The 18,727-nt window shown below is 38.9% G+C and overlaps 1 protein-coding gene and 1 pseudogene across 3 annotated transcripts in view; one reads left to right on the top strand and one right to left on the bottom strand.

The window, feature by feature from the left end:
* Nucleotides 1-275: 275 nt before the first annotated feature.
* Nucleotides 276-2,679, bottom strand: LOC130166465 (perforin-1-like; annotated as a pseudogene).
* Nucleotides 2,680-10,515: 7,836 nt separating this feature from the next.
* LOC130166270 (testis-expressed protein 2-like) overlaps nt 10,516-18,727 on the top strand; it is a 32,579-nt gene continuing 24,367 nt past the window's right edge. For 2 of the 3 annotated variants that reach the window (XM_056371760.1, XM_056371758.1), the window contains exons 1-2: nt 10,516-11,877; nt 12,390-12,481. The gene's annotated coding sequence lies outside the window, so the exon portion shown is untranslated. The remainder of the gene's footprint in view (nt 11,878-12,389; nt 12,482-18,727) is intronic. The other variant, XM_056371759.1, reaches the window with a different exon arrangement.

Below are 18,727 nucleotides of genomic sequence, written 5' to 3'. Positions count from 1 at the left end.
CCTTCCTTCCTAGCTTTAATAATTCAAAATTTATTAGAGAACAAAAATACTGTGCAAAATAGTGCATGACGACTTTGTGGTGTCTCATTTAAGACACTATAGTTACTCTTACTAAAATAAGTATCTAAAAAAATATATTTTAATTGGTTCATACTCTTGAAAAACTCCTCCATTCTAATACAATACTGAATACACATTTCAGTAGTACATTTTAAACACAAAACCAAACTTTTTTAACACACATTTTTATAAAACATAAAATCAGACAACACCTGTTTTGTCTTTGTTGATGCTTTATTGGCAGGTTTTGTAACTAACAAGGGAGAGGCATACACAGTGGATTATGTGTCCATATTTGGATTCAATTTGAGAAACTGACAACATGTTGAATTATTTTTTCCCAAAAAAGTCAGAGAAAGAAAGATAAGTAATAGTAACAATGTAAAATATGCTATTGACTACAGGCAAAATAACGGTTATCCTGTCATCACCTTATGTCATTTCAGTAGCTCTCCTCCACCTGACTGACTGACTGATTTTGCATGCTTCTCCCCTGACTCTCCAGCAAGGACCCCGTTTCTGGTGTAGAAGGCCGTGGCCAGAGAGGCACTCATGGGGGAAGGCATGTAATCTTGACATTGCTGACCACCAAGACTTGGTGCGCACTTTACTATGTAGGAGAAGAAGAGGGTACCATGATTTAACATGCAGCTGTCGCTCACTGTCCCTTGATGCAGATCAAATGAACACATACCAAGCAGATCACTGTTCCAGTAAGTATCCTCATCATAAACACTGAATGTAAGTCTGTCTTTCATGTTGATGTTGATCGCTCCAAATTCAAAGGTCTCTGGCCAAATCGGATTGTCGTTGTTACTTATGATGACAGTGCGCTTTACCTGGTCACCATATGCGACCTCCACTGAACCATCTGTCTGAGTCCACTATCACCATACAGACCCTGTGCATAAAGCTTGAACACCTTTAATGTTGCGAGACCTTTCCCAGCAGGACAGCAGTTTGACTTGATATTCTGATTACTGTTGCAGACACAAGCACAAGGATCCCTCTTGCCTGACCTCTGCCCAATCTTACAGGTTTCTGAACATTTCTTCAACACTGCATTTTTCTTAATGTACTTCTCCACCTCTTGCTTCAGCCCGGCTCTTGCAGGATGAGCACTTGGCAGTATGGTGTGCAGGGGCTTTAAGTTGTATTGGACCACATCAGGTATGTTCTTCAGTGAGGTAAGCCAGTTATTATAGACAGAAGGATTTGATTGGCCTTCAAACAGGATATCAGCTCCATCAATGTTTCCACCAATGACCTCTGTGTTACGCTCATTGAATGAGCTGCTGAAACTTTGGCCATGATCTAATGTCTTCTTTTTTTTCTGACAGTGTTCATACATGGCCTTTATGCTGGCTGTGTTGGCAAAGCTAGCTGAGGCCTCAACTGACAAACAGTCCTTCACCTCTGTCGCTGACAGGCCGTTCATGGTTGTCTTACAGGTACTGGCAGCAGTGATTGCTTTTATCTCCCCTCCCAGAAACACTTGTATGATGTAATGTGTGCCGTAGGTGTCAATTAGATTGTAATACAGTAGCTCAGCTCCATGTGAATAGGAAGGAAGAGAGTTGACAGCAGTTTCAAAATCGTGACTCAGTGGAGGATTTGTGGTCAGTCTGTAGCTGTGAAGCAGAGAAAGTATATAAAAAGTTAAAAGTAAGTGCATCATAGTCCGATTTTAATCACTTGTTAACATTCATGTTGTTTGTTTTAAGTAAAATGATTCTTGATCATTATTGTCAGCTACCAAAAACCATTGCAAAACAAAGCATTTGTCTGTTAACTGGTGGTTACCAAGTCGACAAGTAACTTCACAATTAATGACGAGAAGACAAATATTTGTCCAGATACTCACCGGTAGAAGTTACAGTTGACAGAATGGCGAAAGAAGGTGTATTGGTCTTCTTTTGACTTTTTCATGCCAAAGGTTGAGTCTCTTGAGTGGGAACCTCCCAAGCCAACACCGACAGTCACAGTGGGGTCTACAGGGATTTCCAGGCCGATTTTCCAATCATTGGTCACAGATGATGTGGAGTCATTGACCAGAGTTTCAACAGAATCATAAACTGTACCGGAAACCGTTAAACTGCACTTAGGGAGGGTTCTCCAGTCCACAACGGCAACTGGGATCTTCTGATTTTCGTTATTCATGTAGCTGTTTCTGTATAACTTGCAAGTGCCATTGCCAAGCTTCCATGTTTCAGTGTCGATCACATAGGCACCTTTCCGCTCCATTTTGACGATGTCGAAGCCTTCTCCACCCAGATTGTAACCGGGGACAAAGTGAGCCTTTTTACACTCTTCTGGTGTTCCAATGAAGCTTACCCTGGCTGACAGACACAGAGGACTCCATGCCCAGCACAGGAGCATGAGCTGCCACAGCACTGCCATCTGGATGAAAAATAGCGAATTATTAATAGTAATTATTTTATGTATAATTCTAACTATAACTAATAATACAATTTTTATAAAATAATGCAAATTTCGAATATACTGTATAATTTCAATATAAATTTGCTGGAACTAAGGTAATGACAAAGATAAGGAAGAATTTGATGTTAAAGATTACTCAGACAGAGAGCTCAGAGGTCTCACCTTACCTTGACTGTTGATAGCATGCTCTGTTCAGTATCTCATAACATCTGAGCTCTCTTATAGTTTTCATGTGGAGGTGGAGTCTTGACTGTCAATGTAATTCTCACACCTTAAACAATTTTGTTAGAGCTTGTGTCAGGGTGGGGTGATATTAATATCTTTTGGAGGGTTGCTGTATATGACCTACTGTATACTCATGTCACTTGTTAATGCTACTTTAATGTAAAGCACATTGTGTTTACCTGTAATTAAACTATAAAATAACAATAACTATATAATGAATTTACCTTGCCTTGCCCAAATCGCAAAACACAGGGACATCAATATATAATGATTAATCTAAATCTGTAATTTGAACTCAACATATACACATACAACACATTGATATTTGTGAACTTTTTGAAGTATAATTGCCCAGTTTCCCATTACTGCATATTATAACAGAGAGTAATAATTCTGACATTAACCTAAAATGAACTTCAAAATGCTACACTTTCTACCTATATATATGCACTTCATAAGATTTCTAATTCAATTTGTAACAATTTGTAATTCTAAGTTCCCACCTATCCGTCCCTTTTCCACTGCTGACTATGGCAACAGTGACAGCAGTCTATGGAAAGTGGCTTAAATGTCATTCTCCCGTGCCATATTCTCCAATTCCTCCAGGTGGATTCCGAGGTGTGGCCAGATGAAGTACAGTTTATAATCACACCGGTATGTTCTGGGTGCACCTCTGGGTCTCCCAGTCGCACATGCCTCAAGACTACCCTCAAAAGCTTTCACAAGGAGTAAACACTGTTAATTGCATTAGTTATGTAAGTACTGTAGGACTGTAGATGGAAATTAGCCAGTAGCTAATCTGCTACAATAAGTCATTTCTTTTTGTATGAGATTGATGTTTTTGTACATAGGCCCTGACATATAAATATAATGGACTAAAAAAAAAAAAAAAAACAAGAACAAAAACAAAAGAAATAAATGACTGCTTCACAGTTGTATGCCTCCACCAACTAGCCAAGTTGCAGGAAATATGGTCACCTCCCCTTCCTGAGTTATAGCAATGAATACTAGCCAGAAGTGCTTTTGCAGTATATTATAATGTAAAGTGAAGTTGACCTTTGACCTTTTGGATCTAAAATGTTTACTTACACGAAAGTCACTGCAGTTCTAGAGGGACCGAAGGGCTTGTGTTAATGGCTCCATATTCCTGCAGTACCACCAAAACATTACCCAGAGTTGCATGGTTATAAGCCATCCTCAACTCCGTAAAGTACATGTGGATCAAATGCACAAACTATGATGGCCCCTCCAGCATTCAAGAGTAAAGAGCTGTTTGCTTTTCCATGACAAGAACATAATTCACATTGTCAATTAAGTTCTCAGCCTCAAAGTTTCACAAACCACCACCATTTGCTAGGCCGTAGGCACAGTCCATGGTCTCCGTCCAACAACGAAGATGTGTGTGAACCAAAATAGCATCCAGAGCTTTCAGTATATCAGGGCAAATCTGATCCACTCCTAGTGCCTTGCCACTGCGGAGCTGCCCTCAACCTGAGAGAAAGGGAAAGATAAGGTTTCCAACCAGAACATTTTTACTTGAGGGTTCTGTAAATGACTATAGTGACTAAATCACTTCCACTAGTTGTCACACAAGACTACCAGCGTCTCAAACCAAAACAAATGCTTCCTCAGCCACACCTCCAGCTCCCAGCTCCCTTCACGTTATCAGTCAGCAACAGGTTATGAAGCACATTGAAAGCAGCCACTAAACACACCACAAGAGGCACTACTGAATAAAGTTACCCTATGTACATGAGAGCCAATAAAAAACAACAGAGCCACAACCATTAGTCCACCTCAGCATTGCTGTGATAGCAGCTAGCGATAGCAAAACTTGCCAAACAAATTCATAATATGGGTAACAGCAAGTCAGCTAACATTACCATGTCTTTTCAAGCTATTCACTGATGAACAGACATGTGAGATTATGAAGCCATGAAGTTACTTACAAGGAGAAGAAAAGCCAGTTCTGGAATCCCTTAATAGCTTGTAGGACTGGTCGTCTTGGAGAAGCCAGGCCAGTTATGGCTTTACGGTCGGACCGGGAGAGAAATTCAGCCTTGGACTTATTCAACTATGATAACTTTTATTATCTTAACTGGTAGGTGGTAGGTGTCTGCAGATGTGTGACTGATGGTCTGTCCATGCAGGGAGTAAACACATGTAGTTACTTTCCAAAGACTGATAAGCAGCCACTGAGTTCTTTCAAATTAAACTGGTATATTCATGCTAATTACAATAAAGGAACTTGTCACCTGAGTGCAGCGGTATAGCTCTTGTTGACAGTAATAAAAAGATAAAATGATGCCTTACTTATCCTTTAAATTTGGGAGTAAACACCATGCTTCAGCCATGCATTGATTTACCTGTCAAGATTACTCACACTTGGTTAACACACCCTGTTAACACCAGCGATCTTGATTGACTTAATGTAGATGCATTTTCAGAAATTTGTTTTATTTTTTTTTTTTTTGGCTGTTCCTAGCTTCACCCACTGTGATTCAGTGCAAACCAACAAAACATGAGCTCCAAGACGGTCAATAATTTATAGGCACTGAAAATACCTGGTGACTGGATAGGCACTATATTGGATTCTAGGCCTTAAAGCACATGCAGTAGAAATGGTGATTGTGGGTAAAGAACAGTGACACTCATCTCCAGAGATGAGCAAACTTCCTGTGTCACACGAGGTTGTTGTTTGTGATGCAAGTTTGCAGATGCATCCCATCCTAAAATACTACAAAACTATTTCCAGGTTTATATATTGAATGATAGCAAACTAGGTTTACAAAATCTTTCAAGATATCACCACGTTTCATGTTGGATTGATCATAGCTGTGACCTTTCAGCTGAATGAGAACAGAACACATTGTTTTACTGTTTGAACGCTGCTCGATCACAGCTACCCCATCACGCCTCGTTTGACCAAAATGTCACACGTTTGTCTTTGTTCCCTTTTGTTCATCTGATCTATTTAACACTGTGTCTCATGTGGTCAAACTCCTTTCCTTGAATGAGGAAGCTTCATTTTGCAGATTTATTGTAATTATATATCTCTCATCAGCATTCAAGGTTCATCTGAGAAACACACAATAATTAGATACCCAGAAATGAGCTGTCTAATCATTTTTACCCTTTCCAGGTAAAGACTTATGCACTAATCCACTTTTATCCCCAAGGCCATTCTGCAAGTTGTAAAATATACGGAATAGGCTTTGTAGATATTTAGATAAAGTCATTAAGTTGCAGGATGCCTTTTCAAGTTCAGCACTTTAAAACAAACTACATATACATTTTCACATATATGTATAATTGTCATTGGTTTCCATTCATTTTTTTTCTGTGTTACACTTACAGTTTATGGGAAGATTTATATGAAAATGAAAAATGGATCATATGACTTCCCCACACACTACATCCATCAGTCCTCAACAACTAAATGCTACAACCACTTCATTATAACTGCGTAGTGTGTGTAAAACAATTTGACATGAACACTTATAAGTGGGGTGAATGTTTGGACTTGGTGTTTCAACAAATGTCTCACTGAATTGTAATGACAACCGATGACAGTGACAGGTGCATGCAAGACTTCCTGTGTCACAGGATGGGACTGTGCTCTCTATCAGCGCTGCAAGTTTGCAGAAGCATCCCACCTTAAAATACAACAAAACAATCTCTAAAAGTATATACTTACTGATGAATGTGAAATGACCAAAAAAAAATTATTATGCAAAGTTTACCATGTTGGATTAATCATAGCATTTTAGTAAACAGGGCATGATCAGAGCCACCCTGCTATACCACATTAACCAGAATGTCACACATGTGGTCTTTATTCAGTTTTGCTCATCTGAGATGTTTCACACTTTGTTCCAGTGGTCAAACAGGACTTTGCTTGGAATGAGGAAGCATCATTTTGAGAAGACTTTTTTCTATCTTTATTGATTAATCAATTTAATTTAAAGTTTCATGTGTTAAAGTTGGTCCTGTCATTTTAATTCCAAAGACCACACTACATGTGCTTCCTTTTTATTTCTACCATGGCTCCATTATTGCAATTGTATTTGATGGTTTTTATTTTATTCTTATCTTTTAAATTGCTCCTTATTTTCCTTCTTGTTTATTTGTTTTTTATTGCAGTACACATTTGTTGGTTTTATGTCTTTTGTGAAACATTTTGTAACTTGTTTTTGGAAAGTATTATATAAACAATGCTATTATTGTCATTATTCTTATTATTTAGTCGTAGTAGTAGTATTCAGCTAGTATATTATCATATTATTATATTATATGATTTTTAGATATAAATGAAAAGTTACAGAATATGATGCAGAGAATAATAAGGTATTCAAAGTACAGTAAGTCAAACCCCAAAGCGTTTTTGCACTACTGTAGCTCATTTAACAGTTTGAGCTATTTATTCGGGAGAGTAGCACATCTTTGCTCCTACTGAGTTTGAATGCCACTTACAGTATCTGCTATGGAATGTAATGACACAAAAGCAGTTTTAGCATTTCTTCTTTCTGTTTCAATGCGGCAGCAGAATAAAGCCACATGTTTGTGTCTGGAAATGTGTATGTGTAGACTAACTAGACTGACTAGACTTTGAGTAGCCATCATATGCCAACATTGTTTTATGTTCCAGTGAGTTGATATTTAATTAACAGGACAGTTAAAATAGCTGGGTTTAAGTATCCTAAGTACTACACTTCTATCAGAGATGCATTTAAAAAAATGTGATTGGGTTATCTTAGGGCCTAGTTTTAGTGATCTTTACAGCAACATTCGATTTTAAAAAATCTAATTTGATTGCAGTATTTAACAGCATTACTGCAGTGGTTACAAATCTTTTAGATTTTCCAAAATTACAGCTTAGAAGGCTCAAACTGTCAACACAGAGAAAATAATATGTATAACATACACTATATATATATATATACACAAAACAGAACCAGATTTTTGTCAGTACATGGGTGAATGTGTTGTGCAAACTAAGAGGCACTTGTAGTACAGAAGGGGTTTCCTCCTACTGTACGTTTGTTCATAACTTGAAGATGTTCAACCTCTGCTGCTGCTCTCGCAGTGCTACAGGCAGCCTACTCCACTATTTTGGTGCCTCCGAAAAGCTGCAGTTTATATGTTTTACCACAGAGGGGCACTAGTTTCAAGGAGAAATGACTAGAAATGTGAGCTATTCATAACAATTATAAATACTTTCATTCCAGAAAATCTGTAAGCTTATCTGTCAGAAACCTCCTGTACAAGAATTACTAAATTAATATCAGTAATGAGGGTTACAGGGTTGCTGTCTGGCAATTTGGTCATAAAAATCAGATAGAAATACTATCCCGATAATGTAGTTTTGGGGATTTTAATTTCTTGTAAATTACATTGGTAAGTAAATAAAAATCTTGTCCCAAGGAAAAAATGAAATGATTGACTGAATGTAATGAATCTAATTTTCTCTCAGTGTTCGATGACTGAAAGAATCTGTTAACACAACTGAATCTTACCATGGTGAACTGATAAGGTTACATTTTAACTTTTATAAAGCAATATACATATGAATACAAAACCCTTATACACACATCACAGCCATGAGTCTGTAATGGCAGGCTACCACTGTTTATCAGCTGTCTTTGTAGAGTGTGTCTTCTCCTTCTGTCAAAACACAAGTTTTTGTACTTGAGCTGTGTGACACGAGGGAATTGATGTATCCACTGTCTATTTATAACACAGAGAGCAGGTGTGCCGATACACAGAGGGAAAGTGATTGGCTGGGATCCTCAGAGGACTCTTTGTGCTTGTGTAAATACTTACACACACACACATGGGGAACATACTTGTATCTGCCCTGTGAAAACACGTAGGCACACAAACATACACACATGCATTTTTTTATTAATTGGAAACCTTCTTACAGTGTATGTGCATGTGCATTCCCATATATATGCAAGACAAAATTATTCACATGCAAGCATTAAGACAATAAAAGATTCAAAGCTTGCCACCGGCACCCACACAGAAAACCAAAATCTCATTTCCATTCAAGAAACTCAAACATATTTCCATTTGTTGTCAGTTGCAAGAGGAAAAAAAAAGATCTTCACAATATCAGATTTTAAGTGTAGAGCAGATCCACACCCACACACACAGATCCCCTATTAACACTTCACTCAAATGATCTACAGCACTCCACAAATCAACAGATGTTATCCTTATACAAATGTACCACACACAGCTTCAAACACAATGTAAACAACTATTAAGAGAACAGCCTGTGACCATATTTTATCCCTTCAACAGTGAGGTCAAAGCAGTCAAGAGGAGGCAGGTATGTGGCGGCAAAGTAACGCCTGCAAAGTTGGAAGAACCTGCACCTTTTGTAGTTTATTACCTCAGAAAAAGGAACAACATTTCATGAGAATCGAGAGTAGGAGGAAGATAGCTTTGTTTGCATATGCTTTTTAATGTGGTCATTTGCACCTACCTTCAGCGAGACTGAAAGCACTGCTGCAAACTCTAAAAGGAAGTAGGCGAGGCCTATTTTGACAGCAGCAGTGCTCCAAAATATATACATGAGTTACTATTTTGAACTTCCTGTGTATGTAAAAAGGATGAAGCACTAGTGAACAGAAAATAGAGGAGGGGTGTTGTCAAAGTTTTGTCTGAGGTGGGGGTTTCCATGGACTCTACTGGACTGTGCTTCAGAACGCAACATTAGGTGGATTGACAAGCTTTTGGGAACACAAGATTGTTTAAAAAATAAATCTAGAGGAACTGAGACTGAGGTGTAATTTGACACATCTAAGGATATCTTGCCTTTTGGATACTGGATCACTCAGATTCAACTCTGTGACAATGCCTGTGATTGTACTGGAGGCCAAAGATTTCACCAGTCCTCTTTTTGTGGTGCGGACATGGGAAGTCTTATCCAGTTGTACCACCTTCAGTCTCGTGGCTTCGCTGGACTCTTCAGAGTTAAACAAAAATCTGTCTTACCTCAACACATTCAGGATCTTCTGCATGTTTACCTGGTGCTTCTTCTTCACCCTCACTCTCCTCATCCACATCCTCAGCGTCATCCAGTTTCACAGCCTCATCCCAATATCATGGAAGAACCTGACTATGACAGTGGCAGTGTTGGGTGCTCTGATGTGTCTCAGCACCTCTGTAGTTTTCCCTTGGATCATCATGGATCACCAAAAGCTGTCGACACACACTGTGGCAGCTGCAGTGCTCTCCTGTCTCACCTTCTTGGCCTACACTTCAGAGTCCTACGTTCTTCGCACCCAGGCCCATGAACAAAGAGGGTACATGGGCAGCATGCCTGGTCTCCTCAAGATACTCCAACTGTGGGGAGGCTGTCAGATGATACCCCTGGTTGTGGATGTGGTCTGTGGACCGCCTAGTGGAGTACACTGTTGGCAGCGATGGGTTTCCTGCATGTCATACGGTGTTTGTATCTTCATGTCTCTAGTCACACTGGTGGTAATATTAGGTGACTTTGCTGGGCGATGTCTCCTACCTTTTGACAGATTTTTGGCTGGCTTCAGTCTGATTGGGGTGTTGTTTTACATGGTGGCCACAGTGATTTGTTTTACCAAGATTCTGCAGCTGAGAGACATCAGGCACAGCATTCCCAACAAAGGTTCAGAGCTGGTTATTGCGGAAACAGTTGTTGCCAGTATTACACTTTTAGCTTATACAGTGGACCTTGCCTTCTCAATTAAACTGTTGTGTGACAGGAGTCATGCATGAAATAACACATCACATTAAACGAATTATGCGTGTGAAGTGTATAGTGTATAGTCCTGAAAATTTTAGGAGAAAATCATGTCTTTGGCAAATATGTAAATTCAAACTGAATAGATGTTTTTGCTGTTAATCATTGCTGTTTAATCAAACTCTCTCTCTCTCCTATACAAGTTGTTTAAATCTTAAACTTGAAGCCAGAAAAATGTATGCAACTGATCACCTTGATCGCACTGTATTGCGGTTTTACTGACATGTGAAAGTATGTATGACATTTACAGACCTATTCACTATGACTCACATATTTAACAAGCACTAGACCTGAGTTATGTGACAGGTGCACTGACTCATAAGCACATATCATCGTTTAGGGACGTAATAACGTGGTGTGAAAACTGTAGTGGTAGCTGAACAGCAGCCATCACTGATACAGACTCAATTACAAACTGTGAGCATAACATTTTGAATATAAGGTCTACAAAAGTGAAGAAAATTTATATCAAATATGCAAACTTATAATAAAAATATTTGTCTTATCACTGAAACATCGTGAACATTTCAATCCTAATGTTTTCTCCCAGATCATACACTGTAATGCCTACAAACGGAACTTACATCAGCCTCAATTTGATACAGAAGAGTTGCCATTCACTAACACTAGATGGCAGCATTCTCATTACCACGTAAATCAGAGGACTGGACTTAATGTGTAAAATATACTGAATGTTTTCCTATGGCAGAAAAGCATCCGTTTCAACAGTGTTTTGTTGTGAATGTCTTTAACCCGATAAACAAGCTTTAATGTATAGTGTGACTAAATATTCCAAGGACCAGCTAGGCCTCACAATAATTAACCTATTTAAACGTGATAAGGTCAAACCAGTGTAAACATCTAGTTTGTTTGTTTGTTTGTTTTGCAGGGCAAGCTAATTAGCTCTCTTAAATTTTAGCACCTTTGGTCTTTTGGAAATATGAACTAACTTTGCTGTTGCTGTTGTTTCCTACATTGATAAGCCAGAAAACGCTGTTTAACATTGTGATAACTTATTTGCATTTTACACTGTTTACCTTCTCACATCTGCCTCATCTGCTCCAGGCCTGTTCAGCAGCTCCATCGAAAAATCGATCGTCAACCCCTGCCCGCATAGCAGGCCCGTCCTCCTGCTGCTCGCTCTCGATTACTCTGGCCTTGATAGACTCGCGTTTTTTCTTTAAGGAACTGAGTCCAGTTAGTCAGTTGTCAACAGGCTGAGCAAGAAAAGGAGCGAAACAACTTGGTACGTGGAGCTGAAAAGACAAACGTTACTGTACGTCCCGGTGTCGAGGGAAAGCCGTTGTGGAAGTTCAGTTTTGTTCGGTGTGTCCTGACAAAAATGAAGTCTCCGTAACACGGTAAGCTATCGTTGATTTGTCTCTTTTTGAAACAGTCTGTGAGTTTGGTGAGATGACCTCGTCCAGCACAGTCTTTAAAACAAATTTGTGATTCAGTTTGTAGCAAGCGAATTTTTCTTTTCTATAAATCATTTTAAATCGCTTAATATGGAGTCGCATTGCAGCTAATAAAGGCTGAGAAAGTGTCTCAGTTAACGTTGTTAGCTTGTGATGTTACCTGCAACACATAACAGGCTGGTTTCACTAGTTGTTGCTGTTCTTGACAAATCTCTGTTTATAGCCGTTAGCATGTTTATTAGCTAACTCCTTACAACAGCACACATATGTTTACTACTACTGCAAAAGGTTTTTATTGTTCGCCATATGATTAGGTCACAGTCCACATCCATTGTACAAAAAGATTACCAATGTAGAAGGAAATATACTCCCTTTGTATTGTTTGCCTATATGTTTTTATATGTACATCTTTAATGATTAAATAGCATTTCTCTTCCTGATGGTGTGTTTCTCAGAAGCCCCCTGAGCATCATGGACATGTGAAACCTGACTCTTCAGTAGGCAGATGAAAGTCCCAGGCTGGATTGAATGGCACTGAGGATACAAGGTAAGCACTTTGCCAGTAAATTTGAACTCATTATTGATCCGTTTCCTGAGCTACAGATGACCTTAGTGGAGGCAAAGTCCAGAGAGAGGAGGGAGAGGGAAGGGCAAGCATAGCTCAGGAGAATGATGATCAGAGTAGAAAGACCCAAAGCATAAATGGGAACCTTTGCATCCTTTTTTTTATCATATATTAAGTAGCCTTATATTTATAATCCAATGAAACACAGAGAAACATGTGGCAGACAGCAAAATATTGCAAATAACGGCTCTGGCATCTTTATCAATCACCTGCAATGATGCAGGTGCATAAAACTCAAATTGTAGTTGGCCGATTAGTTGTCAAGAAACCTGGCCTCGAGATGGCTGACCGTCTTAATGACTTTTAGAAGCCTGAGTGAGCAAGTGGTGAGACTTGTTTTGTATTCAAACATTTAAAAAAAAATGTTGTCAATGTTGACATATGTTGTCAAATACCACCCCCACCCCCCAAGCCTTCAAGTGAAGGCCCTGAGGTGTGTTGATGGTTCAAGTCAATAGCAGCAAGGTGTTTTACAGGTTTCTTTGCACACAATGACCTCAAGGTATATTTTAAATGTTAAGCAACTTGCTCTGCATACTGACCCCCACCCATTTATCCAATTTAACACTGACAGTGGTCTGTCTCTAGTTTTCTTTTTTTCAATTTTTCTTTTTTTTTTTTTCTTCACATTTTGTTATAATGAGTAAGTGAAAACAGAATTTTACAAGTTTTGGGAAATTTATTAAAAATTAAAAACTGAAATATCACAGACCCTTTGCTATGGCACCTGAAATTTAGCTTAGGTTCCTCCCATTTCTCTCATGTTTCTATGTTTGTGAGTCCACCTGTGGTGAATTCAATTAATTGGACATGATTTCGAAAGACTCAACAGTGTATAAGGTCTCACAGCTGACAATGCTTATCAGAGCAAAAAACAAGCTATGCTGTGAAGGAGCTGCCTGCAAAGCTCAGAGACAGAATTGTCTGAGCCTCTCAGTGAAAGTTTGCAAAAAAGCACCTAAAGGACTGCGAGAGACAAGACTGGTCCGATGAAAACTGTTTGGCCTCAGTTCTAAGCACCACGTTTGGAGCAAACCAGACTACGAAGCCTAAAGCTCAGCCCGAGTGACCATCAAGTTCTTGGTCACCTCTTTTACCAAGGCCCATCTCCTCCCCATTGTCAGCTGTGAGACAGGTTTTTGTCTTTCCAAATCATGTCCAATCAGCTGAATTTACCACAGGTGGACTCCAATCAAGGTGTAGAAACATCTCAAAGATGATCAAGAGAAATAGCAAAGAGTCTGAATATTTATGTCAATGTGATATTTGAGTTTTTCCTTTTTTATAAATTTGCAAAATTTCAAAAATATCTGTTTTCACTTTGTCATTATGAAAATATAATATTTTTTATTCTAGCATAAGGTTGCAACATAGCAAAATTTCAAAAAAATGAAGGGGTATGAGCACTTTCTGAACACAGTCTATGCCTACAAACGCATTAAAAAGCCATACCTTTGCATTGGCGGACATACTCATTACAATCAACACGAAATAAATGAGTGCATTTTTGGACTCAGTCATCAATCATTGCATAGACTTTGAGACATTCTTCCATATTTACATGGATAATGGTTTGATAGTTTTTTTAATACTCAAAAAAGGTTTGGATTTAGTGGATGCATAGTGTTGTATGAGTATTTCTTCAGAGGAAGAAATACAACAATTATGAGCTGAAAGAAAAAAATATGTCCAAAATATGCCGTTCAGATGTAATGGTTCAGAGTTCCCTGTCAGGCTTTGGCCAAACAGAAAAGACTTGTTAATAGCCTACTTTTATTGTTATTTGATTATAATAAAGAATAGATGTTAGTTTTACCTGACATCTGTCACAGATAAGACACAGCAGCGATACACTGTGTGTGCCTAGCTGCCATGTTAGAGAGGGTGAGTGAGAGGGGAAGGTGTCATTTTGTCTGCAAAAGGAAAAGCAAAAAAATAGGATTCTAACACCTGCAAGAGACAGAAGGAGGTTTAGGGTTAGAGCAGCAGGTGTGGTGAAGGGAGATGTCACACTTCTGCAGCACAGCCGGCAGCATATCGAAATTATTTGGAGAGGATCAGGCCTTCATTTCCTGTCTGTGAAAGCATGTTAAAAATAAATGTGTGCTGAATGTCAGCTTAGGGAATCTGAATGAATTTCACCTTTGGCATTGATGGAAATGCCTAATCTTTCACTGACTGTTCATAGCCTATTTGAGTTGAGGATGTAGTGTCATTTGTCATTGCTTTGAAGAAGCCAAACATTTCGTCTGCAGTGCCAGGCAGTAAAACAGGTAGTGGCAGAGCTTTTTATCATTTCACCTGTGTTATTTTCCTCAAACAGAGTTTATTGTGTTCATCTCTCACTGTGAAAGGAACCTGTGCTGCTTATCATTCTCGGCGTAGGAATTGGCCGACACCCCTGTTGACTGTGCACCTGTTCATAGCTTTGACTCATTCTGTGGCTTCCAAGTTCTCACCAGGTCTAACTTATTTTTATACAACCGAAATGTTCATGTTTTGGTCGAGGCTGTGTGATGGCTCAGACCAGCTGAGATGCAGACAATCTAGTATGTTTCTCATCAAGTAAAAATGTTATAATAAAGATGGTAATAATATTGAAAATAATAGGAGGTTTGCTTTCTGTTTAGCCCTCAGATGATTGCAATTAACATGATAATTGCACTACTTGTACTTACAGCATGGTCTCATCTTTTCTGAAATTGATCATCCCTCCACAGTGGCCCTTGACAATTCAGTACAATGGCCCCATATGATATCATTTAATTTTAGCTTACTCTGGGCGATCATTTAGCTACCTGATGATAAAAATAAAAAATAAAATAAAATAAAATAAAGCTTGTACATATTGGTAAAAAACTGAACAATATTTTTCCACTGTCGTTAATTTTTTACCTCTGACTGAGTCGCTGCTCTATTTGGCTTTCGGCTCTTAAATGTGTCACAGTTTTCAGGCTCATAACTCAAGGCTTATTTGGTTTAAAAGAAATACAAACTGAGCCTCCTCTTCTAATATGATCTAATCTTTGGTTAACGTGGCTCTTTGATTGAATTAATAAGGGGTGGTTAGTGCCTTGCTTCAGGGCTCCGTGCTCACTGCTTGTTCAACCATCTTATCACGCTCCCTTTGACAAGTTTCCCCGTCTACATGTATACAGAGCTGTTTAATTAAGAGAATTCATCCTTCATTTTTTTTTTTGGTGAAATGATGGAAAGGACAGATAGGTGAACGTATTTGTCCCTGAACACTGGCCCAGCTTGACATAGTTTGCAATCTTTGCAACAATGCAAAGGCATTAAGAACCAGCCTATTGTCACATGAGCATGTGCTTGTGGAGGCAACCTGGGTTTTATCAGAACAACGTCTAAGGCTTTATTGGACATGTGATCTTTTCAGAATTCCACATAGGGGTGTGTCTTTGTTGATTTTCTATACACCACTTTGTAGATCTCTATAGACAATAGTGGTCAGTAAAATACTGGTAGTGCACAGAGCAGAGTAACATATACAAAATCAAGATAACTACATTATATTTGTTGTACTGATAAACAACTCCAGAACGAAATCTGTGTTGACATTATCAGTTTTCCATATGAATAATAAGATCTGCCATTCAGTGTTGAAGGATGTTGTTATGCAGCTGAGCATTGCCTCTTCTTAGCTCCCTCCTCATTCATGCAGGTGCAAGCAAACATCACTGTTGTTACAGACAGGTACTGCTCCCTCACCTGTCCAACCAATGAAATGATGACCATTATTGAGACATCAGGAGAATGTGTCTGCCTGCCAGGCAGCAGCGCCTACAGGCCTGTTTCAGGTGCTGTCTCCATTCTCCACTGACAGTACCATTCATCTCACTGCCGTCATAATAATCACTTGTTACTAGAAGAGAAGGACAGGGAGGAGGTGGGAGGTGGGAAGATGCATAAATATAGCTTGCCTATAAATATTACTTCAGAGTTTCTCGCTTGAAAGGGAGACATTCACAAAGCTACAGTGCGTTCACAAGCAGCATTTTGTGGGAGAGCAAAAATGCTGGAATGGAATAAAAATTAGATATCTGAGCATCCGTGCATTCATTTTCAGTTTTAAATTGAGCCCTGAGGAATAGTGCAGCTGTCTTTTATAAGATTAAAGCCACTCCTTTCAAATTTCAAGCAGCCATTCACCATGATCTGCAGATTAGTCTGGAACACAATGATATAACACAAACCATTTCAGTCTCCCATGAACTGCTCTCACTCTTGATAACAATGTAGTCTTTTGTCATTAGAGTTTGGTTGAGAAATACTTTCCTCAATTCCTTTCACTTTGTCCCGCACTGATAACAATACATGTACGATTATTGCATTCCAGACTTTTAGTTAAGTTGCCGTTTGACTTATTGTTGGATAGGGAGTCAAAACTATTGAAAGAATTGAGAATCCTGATTAATTTGAGAGATGCATTTGAGAAATTGTGTTGCTACACAACATTTTATTTTAATTACTTCAAATATTGTAAATGAAATCTTTCAGTTCTGTAAAATCTTTTTTACTTAACTATAAATGTGCAGCTCTGTCTGTAATATGTAATTCTTCGATTTTGTTTTATCTTTTATGACCGTGTGAAGTAGCTTCTCATCAGTGTTTGATGTCGTGTGTGTGTCTCAGAGGCCTGCTGTTGTGGAACAGTGTTGAGTGCCATGAAAATTGTACTTACTCCAGACATGACAGATAAAGCAGTTAGTTACAGATGTGGTGAATGTCATCACAAAGGGGAAAAGCCACAGCTCCAATTATACAGAGGAAAACTCCTCCAGTTCAATTGTGCTCTGAGACAATCACATAAACCGTGGTAGTTTATGTCATTGTTTTTTTTTTCATTCTGTGTTTGTGGATATTAATGAATGTAATATGTTGACATTTGGCAAGGTCTGCAAACTATTTGGGGAAACAGAAGAGTCTTTGTGGAAGCAAAGCAGGAAGTTGGTCTCCTAGGTTCAACCAGATGTGGCTAGCTGGGCAGATGGCTGCCCCAAATTCCTGTACCAGTCATCTCCCTACTGAGGCCCGGCTCTCTGTGCCATTGGCATGTTCTCGTGTTGGTTAGAAGGCTTTGTGATTTGTTTTTGGATACATATTTTGGTACCTGCTCGGCTTTTAATAATGTGAACTTGTGCAAAGTCCCAGCTGACTGACGCTATCAGTATTCTTAGAAATATAAACCATAACTAAACCAAGCACTGGGTCAAGGCCTTATGAAAAGAGCTCTGGTTTGTGTTGATAGGCTGTCTGCAAAACATGATTACATGGATGACCTCTTGCTCTCAATAAAAACAGAGATCTTTGTTTCCCTAACTAGTGCCTTCTTTTTAATAGGAAGGACTGCACATGTGACCAGCTGCTACAAGGTTACTGAATAGTAACTGCAAGGAGGCTAATGGTTAACTTTGTACTTTGTAATTAGAAGAAAATAAACTAACCAGAAAAGTTAATATGTCTGGGTAATGTGCTGTTAAAAAGACAAATTAAAATTCCTTAGTTTAGAATGATTAAAACACACATCTCCTGTGGGAGCCGGTTTTGAAGCTGAGTCGGTCTCTGTAACTCGAGCAGCGAGGCAGATCTCTGCCTGATTTATGTCATGGTTTTGTCACCAGTGCAGCCAAGGAGCTCATTCAAAAATAATGGGGGCTTGTTGATGAGGTTAAGCAGTTAAGTGAGGAGTGCATTATTTAACGTGAACAACTTCTGGGTCAGTGAACTGACATGGAGTGAGATGGGCTGAACTTTACAGAGTATTAACTGCATTCAGAAACACAAGGCTTCTTTATGTTCTTTGTAAGTAAAAGCAAGTAGTAGTGTATTGTCGGGGTAGTTGTGGTTGTGTAAAGCCAGGGTCACGGTGTTATGAACGCCAACTGTTACAGTCTCTTTTTCTGTCTTTCTCCCTCTTTCTCTGTTTCTAAATACAAGCTTCTTCTTTCCTTCCTACTCTTGGTGGACTGTGTCACATGCTCTCCGTGAGCCTACGCGTTCTCACTGTTGTGATCCACATCTGCTGCGCCATTGCAGGCAATAATTGAGCAATCCATCCATCCTGATGACCATTTGACAACAAATATTAACTCTTCCAAATCTGTCATAACTACTACAGCATGTCAGGGCCACTGTAGATAAAATTTA

Source organism: Seriola aureovittata, chromosome 3 (genome assembly GCF_021018895.1).
Source record: "Seriola aureovittata isolate HTS-2021-v1 ecotype China chromosome 3, ASM2101889v1, whole genome shotgun sequence".
NCBI classification, from domain to species: domain Eukaryota; kingdom Metazoa; phylum Chordata; class Actinopteri; order Carangiformes; family Carangidae; genus Seriola; species Seriola aureovittata.
This window is presented reverse-complemented; position numbering and strand designations above follow the sequence as displayed.